Source organism: Panthera tigris, chromosome B2 (genome assembly GCF_018350195.1).
Source record: "Panthera tigris isolate Pti1 chromosome B2, P.tigris_Pti1_mat1.1, whole genome shotgun sequence".
Lineage (NCBI taxonomy): Eukaryota > Metazoa > Chordata > Mammalia > Carnivora > Felidae > Panthera > Panthera tigris.
The window spans coordinates 134,440,308-134,446,778 of NC_056664.1; the positions used below are offsets into that span (position 1 = coordinate 134,440,308).

Below are 6,471 nucleotides of genomic sequence, written 5' to 3' on the forward strand. Positions count from 1 at the left end.
GCAGCCACCAAGAACAGAGAAAGGTCTGGAATAGGTTCTCTTCTAGAACCTTCAGAAGGAGCACCATCCGGTAGACATCTTGATTTCAGACTTTTAGCCTCCCCAACTGTAAAACAGCAAATTTCTGTGGTTTTAAGCCACTCTGCTTGGGATACTTTGTTACAACAGCCCTGGAAACCAGTATACGAGGCATCACCTTAAAAGCCTAGCAACCAATGCCTTTATCAAGAGCCACCTTGTTTTGTCAAAATAATGCCTCATAATTTATTCTCAGAGGAGACAGAAACAATTACTCGTTCTGACTTTTTTTTTTTTTTTTTTACTTTGCAGAAAAGTGATAATAAATCTCTATTGGGAAAGCAAATACCGTATTGGTAAATGCTACATAATATTGCTCTGGAACATGCCATTTTCCCATTAAAACAACATTTGCGACTAATATCATCCCAGAGTTTTTGTCATCTTGTCAAGAATGGATGTAATCTTGTTTGTGACTAAGTTCTTTCGGATAAAGACATTGTTCTGAAAAGAGAACATAATGCAATGGTTGGAGAATTCCCGTCATTTTTCTTTTGTGGACCCTAATCCGCGACCTGGTAGCATTGCGTGGTAGGATGTTGCTCGGGCGAGGAAAAGGAACACTTGGAAAATCCCCAACCTCAGTGGTCCTGTTTTGATAAGGGCAGAGACAGTCACACTCGAAGAGTCACATTCCGGAACAATCCCCAGCTTTGTGAGAACCGTGTTTTCTTTCAAGCTCTTTTCCTGAGAGCTCTTTCTAGTGAAGGGTCTCTTCCTCCAGGGAAATCATCACTGACTCCACGTCAGTGCTCACTGGGTTAAATACCACAGGAAACCTGTGGAAACCCCCCACTCTCTCCCCCAGGGAAAGTAGGGAGTGAGACAAGGCATGGCTTGGAGTATGTGATTTGCTGGGAGAAAGGGGGGTTGTAATTTTTGATTCCCATTCTCCAACCCCCATGTCCAGACCTTCTCACCTCCACCTCCTCCAGATCTCGTGCGGCCGTTTGCTCTTCCCAGCCCCTCAACCCCCCCATGCCCCCCACCCCAACCCCCCACTCCCCCATTAGACTCCGTGAGCTCTCTTCTGAGAGGCTGCGCTCACTCTTTGGTTGGCCTTTCTGGCCACGGTCTCTATCAGCACCTGGTTTTGTCGCCATATTCGTCTTCCCCAATGAGGGTTTAAAAGCATCACTTCCATTCTTAAAACTTTGAATTTGTATTTACTGGGAGTTTAGTACGTGCAGGATCCTTACCGAGACACCATACAGGAAAAACTTTCAATAAACATTTGATGTTTACAACGCATCACTCTTCCATACGGTGTAGAGAGCTTGAAGCCTACTTTAAGGAAAAAAAAAAAAAAAGTAATGAATAAAACATTTTCGAATTTTTCTTTTTGTCTTCCAACTTCACACTTGAACTGAGATAAGATTCTGGTGTAGACACAGGCATATCCTATTTTAAACCTTTGGCTCGAACACTTTCTATAACACTTGCTAAATGAGCATGAGATAGAAATGCTTGGTAACAGTCTGCTGAGTGAATCATTAGAACGGTGTTACCTCGCTCAATGCCCCGAGAAGTCGCTTTCCTGGAAAGTTCTCTTTCACCTCATTTGACTCCTGCAAATACGCTTGTGGGATTTGGGAACGAAATGGGGACGGAGTTAATCAGATTTAACATCAGCGCTGAAAATGAAAAATGTGTTTTCTAGAATAGAGTTCTTCACAGTATGGCCTGTGGACTGGCCAGCCCGTTCATTCTTGGTTATGAGTCACAACATGAGATACGAGGCATATGCTGGGATGTAAATTCAGATAAACCAACCAAGTTACCACACACACTGTTTGGGCCAACTGATCTCCCCCCCGCCCCCCCAACTTTTTTTGTAATAAGACTTTCTCAAGGAAGAGAGAACAACATGTTGATTACATCACTCTGGGCACAAGCTCCTTGAGTAGCACTGTCCCAGAAGAGTCTGCCAAAGCTCAGTGGAAGCCATGTTTTCTGTGGATCCTGTCCTCTCTCAGGCCAAATGAGGGCCCCTGAGTGCACATCTATTATAGCACTCATCTGATGGTATTGTAATAGTCTTTTTAGGGTATCACAGAGTATGTATGTAGTATCGATTTGTATCTATTTTTTAGTTATAAAAATAGCACATCTAAGCCATAAAAAGGAATGAAATTCTGATACATGTTAACCCATGGATGGACCTTCAACTTTATGCTAAGTGAAAGACACGGGCACAAAAGGACAAATGTTGTCGATTCCGCTTGTCTCAGGTATCTAGAGTAGTCACGATCACAGGGACGGGAAGCAGAGTAGCGGTTACCAGGGGCTGGGAAGGGGAAATTGGGAGGTTATTGCATAATTACTTCTGTTTGGGATGACGAAATCGTTTTAGAAATAGTAGTGATGGGTGTATGACATTAATAGTGTACTGGATGTTACTGAACTGTAAACTTAAAAAAAGCTAAAATAGGGGCACCTGGGTGGTTCAGTGGGTTGAGGATCTGACTCTTGATTTTGGCTCAGGTCACGGTATCAAGGTTTCACGAGTTCAAGCCCCGCATCGGGCTCTGCATTAATGGCATGGAGCTTGCTCGGGATTCTCTCTCTCCCTCTCTCTCTCTGACCCTCCTTCACTCACGATCTCTCTGTCAGGATAAATAAATAAACTTAAAAGAGGCTAAAGTAGTAAATTTTATGTTGTTATACTTTATCAAGTGCTGGTTGAAGGAAATTCAAATATTGTACACATATGGAAGGCAAACAGTCAATGAGAGGCTGGAGAGAGGTATTTCCGCCCCCAGTCCCCCAAACCACAGGGGAATGTCCCAGGAGATTCTGGAACTACGCAAAGGGGCAGGTGATTGGTTGAGAATTGTGTTCTGGGCTTGGAAGAGAGAGGACAGAAGTAGGGAGACAGGGTGTTTCGTGTGGAGGCCGCTTGTACCATGCCTGTTGTCTGAGACTGTACCTTTTGGTGAAATCCAGTGAGAAAGGGGCCCACCTCAGGGCCCAGACACCTCTTCTCCTATATCAGGGCACCCTGAGGGTACCCAGGGAAAGGGAGGGTAAAGACATTTCTAATTGTCTCCATTTTAAAATGGTAGAGGTTGAATTGTCTTGATAGCAAAATTAAGTTTTCTGCCACTCCGTGCAAATGAAGTAATGAAAGCAGACAATGAATCTGAAGTGAGTAATAAAAAATCATCACCATAGGGGCGCCTGGGTGACTCAGTCAGTTAAGCATCTGACTTCCACTCGGGTCATGATCTCACGGTTTGTGGGATCGAGCCCCGCGTCGGGCTCTGTGCTGACAGCTCAGAGCCTGGAGGCTGCTTCGGATTGTTTCTGCCTCTCTCTCTGCCTCTCTCTCAAAAATAAATAAACATTAAATTTTTTTTTTTTAAAAATCATCATCATAAATCGTGGAAAGTGTCTCATAACATCCTGCACGGCATCTACCCTCAGGACCCATTTCCAGCTCCTAACCTGACAAGGCAAAGCATTGGGACAACGATTATCCCAGGATGCTTTAGGACTACTCAAAGTAGAGAGGTGTATTGGGCCTCCCCCAAATCAGCAGTATAGCATCTCTGACTCCCAACACCACAGGCTTTGTTTCTAAAGTAAAACTGATTTGAAATCATGATATTATCAGAAGCCTTTACTATAAAGCCTGGTGGTAACTATGGAGAATTTTACGGTCCTGACTTTATTATGAGTGGGCAGCCTGGTCATGGGATTGTGTTGGTTGTAGACGGCTGTGAGGACCCATTCAGCCTGGTTCAGGTGAGTATGGTAGGGATTCACATGAAGTGAAAGGGGATAGTCACGAAGAAATCTAAGAACAAGAGCCTTAGGGAGGCCACCCTTCACTGAGACCAGAACCGCAAGGTGCTTTGGGATAAAAGGTGGCTTGGATCCTGAAGTTTGGGAGCTGTGTGCCTGCCTTCCGGACGTCACCTTTCACTGCCTCAGCTCCTCTGCACCGTTCCTCCTTCTCACCGTTTACCTGAAAACAACTGCTAAATTCCTTTATTCTGTGCTGGACATATTTTTAAACCTCTTGTCTGTGTTCCCCCTAAGCTGAGCATAGCCCATGGGACGCCATCTTAGCTCAAGCTGCTATACCAAAAATACTGAGTGACTTAAACAATAAACATGTACTTCTCACAGTTCTGGGGGCTGAGAAGCCCAAGATCAAGGAGCTAGTAGATTTGGTGGCTGGTGAGGACCTGCTCCCTGGTTCACAGGCAGCCATGCTGTGTTCTCACACGGTGGAGAGAGAGCTAGCTAGCTCTGTGGTCTCTCCTTCTAAGAGCACTAATGTCATAATGAGGGCTCTATCTCATGACCTCATTGCTTCCTAAAGGCCCCATCTCCAAATACCATCACATTGGAATCGGGGTTTCAGCATGTGAATTTGAGGGGGACGCAAACATTCAGTTCATAAATCCCCACCTTCCCTTCCCCAGTCAAACCCGTCGGGCTCCAGTACATGTTGAGGTAATGGTCCTAGCTTGCTATGGAAAAGTAAATGACATGGAGAGGTTTTAGGCTAACACACAAGGGTTATTTCTAGCCCATTTATATAACACTGACCTTAGTTCGGTATATTACTTGATCTCCTTGTCCTTCATTTTCTTTGTGTAACGGGACCTATTGCACAGGTCGTGGTGAAGCATATGTGAGTTAATATGTATAAAGGGCTAAGAGGACCTGATAAGCATTCAGTAAGTGCTGTTAGTCACCTGTCACCCCCTTCCCCATTCCATTTAGGGTAAAGAAAATAATCTAAGTGACCCACAGAACCCAGCATCATCTAGCACCTTCTACCTAGCATCCTCTTAACATCAGCTGGCTCCCTGCATCCCCTGTGCCTGCCACCATTTCAATCCCCGGAGGTGCCAGCTCCTCCCAAAGCACAGGCCTTGCCTACACCTGCCCCCCTGCCTGGAAGGTTCTTTCCTCCTCTTGCTACTTAATCGATTCCCACTCAGGGTTCCAACCTCAGCTCAAACGTTCCTTCCTCTAGGAAATCTCCAGTCTCACTGAATTAGCCAAACCATGCTCTATTCTTTTCCCTAATAGTTGTTATGGAAGTTGAAATGTGACATTAGTTGGTGACGTTTGAACCTGTCTGTCTCCCCCTTAGCCCATGGCTCCACCACGGCATGTACTGTCTGTTCTGCCCACCATTTTATTGCCAGCACATAATGCAATACCTTTCACGTTGATCCTAAAAATATGTTGCATGAATGAGTGAGCGGATGGCTAAGGGAACAAATGATCACCCTACTTTTCTTCTCTGCCTTGAGCCAAGCAATTCAGGGTAAGGGTCTTCTTTTCCCACTGCAAGTTGCCAAACATGATAAAAAGCATCTATCCAGCATGGTTTTCCTTACATTTTTTTTTTTTTTTTTATCCTTCAGGGTTATGGATTGTTTCAGAATTCTCCCAAAGACTTGTTTTCCTGGGCACATGATCTGAAACCAAGGAGGCTTAAGTAACACCTTAATGAGCCAACCAGCCACTCAGTGTATACTATTTGTGACCGGTACTCCCTCCTGAGATGGGGGTGGGCGGGGACTGCCCATGCCCTGTACCTACCAGCGTGCTATAATAAATTCTCCCCCCTCCCCCCTCCCCATTTCCTTGGCTTCCTCTTGGCCTGGCACTGATACGAGTTGGGCTCTGTGGTTACCGAAACAGCGGATCACTCCTCTTCTTTGAGGATAAGGAGCCATGTGGGCTGAAACAAAGCTAGACCTGGGACCTGCCGGGGACTGACGCATTCGCCACCAACGGCCCCTCCCTCTGTCTTTCCACATGACCTGCAAGGTACATCTTACTTCCAGGTTTTGCCTCTCTCTGCATGTTTGACCTGCTCCGCTCTTGTTACTGAGTCGTTTATTTACTCTGTACTTTTGGTGGGATGAAAAGATGAGTTGGGCCACAGCATGGGTTGCCATGCGTCACGTGGACCAGCTGCCTTGGGTCAGGGGTGGAGTTGGATCAAACTGGACTACGCATGGCCACCTCTGATGTCCTTTCAGAGGAGCTCAGGAGGGGACTTCCCTTAAAAGAGCTGTGGGCATGGCTGGCGGGACCACCCCAGCTACAGTGTCTCCTATGGAGTCCAGTTTTTCCATCGTAAATGTCCACAATCTTACACAGTTCTCTGGAGTTAGAACCAATATCATATACATTAAAAGAATAGTTGTCTATTGCAAAAAGAAATATTAAAATATATAATAAAATTAAAACATAGAAAGACTATTAAGATAGCATTTATTTAAATTTTTTGAATAGGTAATATAATCACAACAGTTAAAAATTCAAAAATTATGGAATAGTATACAGTAACAATTCTCTCTCCCACCCTTGTCCCCCGTCCATCCAATACCACACCCCATCCACAAGAAGTAGCCACTG

General features: G+C 45.1%; 1 long non-coding RNA gene across 2 annotated transcripts; it reads right to left on the bottom strand.

Moving 5' to 3' along the window:
* Window positions 1-387: 387 nt before the first annotated feature.
* On the bottom strand, window positions 388-4,297 carry LOC122238778. Of its 2 annotated transcripts, none has more exons than XR_006217943.1 (3): window positions 4,211-4,297; window positions 1,278-1,362; window positions 388-522 (listed from the first exon to the last, which is right to left on the bottom strand). It is a non-coding gene; the product is annotated as an uncharacterized LOC122238778 (long non-coding RNA). The 2 variants fall into 2 exon arrangements; XR_006217944.1 differs by having other exon boundaries at window positions 1,278-1,365.
* Window positions 4,298-6,471: the final 2,174 nt, after the last annotated feature.